The following is a 1,095-nucleotide window of genomic DNA, read 5'->3' as shown; positions in this document are numbered from 1 at the left end:
CATCTCCACCACCACCATCATCATCATCATCATCACCACCATCATCTCCACCACCACCATCATCATCATCATCATCACCACCATCATCTCCACCACCACCATCATCATCATCATCATCACCACCATCATCTCCACCACCACCATCATCATCATCACCACCATCATCTCCACCACCACCATCATCATCATCACCACCATCATCATCATCATCACCACCATCATCTCCACCACCACCATCATCATCATCACCACCATCATCTCCACCACCACCATCATCATCATCATCATCACCACCATCATCTCCACCACCACCATCATCATCATCATCATCACCACCATCATCTCCACCACCACCATCATCATCATCACCACCATCATCTCCACCACCACCACCATCATCATCATCATCATCACCACCATCATCTCCACCACCACCATCATCATCATCACCACCATCATCTCCACCACCACCATCATCATCATCACCACCATCATCTCCACCACCACCATCATCATCATCATCACCACCATCTCCACCACCACCATCATCATCATCATCTCCACCACCATCACTATCACTATCACCATGACCACCACCATCATCTCCACCACCATCACTATCACCATGACCACCTCTACCATCATCTCCACCACCATCACTATCACTATCACCATGACCACCACCATCATCATCATCATCACCATCATCTCCACCACCATCACTATCACTATCACCATGACCACCACCATCATCATCACCACCATCATCTCCACCACCATCACTATCACCATGACCATCACCATCATCATCATCACCACCATCATCTCCACCACCATCACTATCACCATGACCATCACCATCATCATCATCACCACCACCATCACTATCACCATGACCACCACCATCATCATCATCATCTCCACCACCATCACTATCACCATGACCACCACCATCATCTCCATCACTATCACCACGACCACCACCATCATCTCCATCACTATCACTACGACCACCACCATCATCTCCATCACTATCACCACGACCACCACCATCATCTCCATCACTATCACCACGACCACCACCATCATCTCCAT

This window comes from Hemibagrus wyckioides, linkage group LG12, assembly GCF_019097595.1.
Source record: "Hemibagrus wyckioides isolate EC202008001 linkage group LG12, SWU_Hwy_1.0, whole genome shotgun sequence".
In the NCBI taxonomy this organism is placed as follows: Eukaryota; Metazoa; Chordata; class Actinopteri; order Siluriformes; family Bagridae; genus Hemibagrus; species Hemibagrus wyckioides.
Note: the sequence above shows the minus strand (reverse complement) of the source record.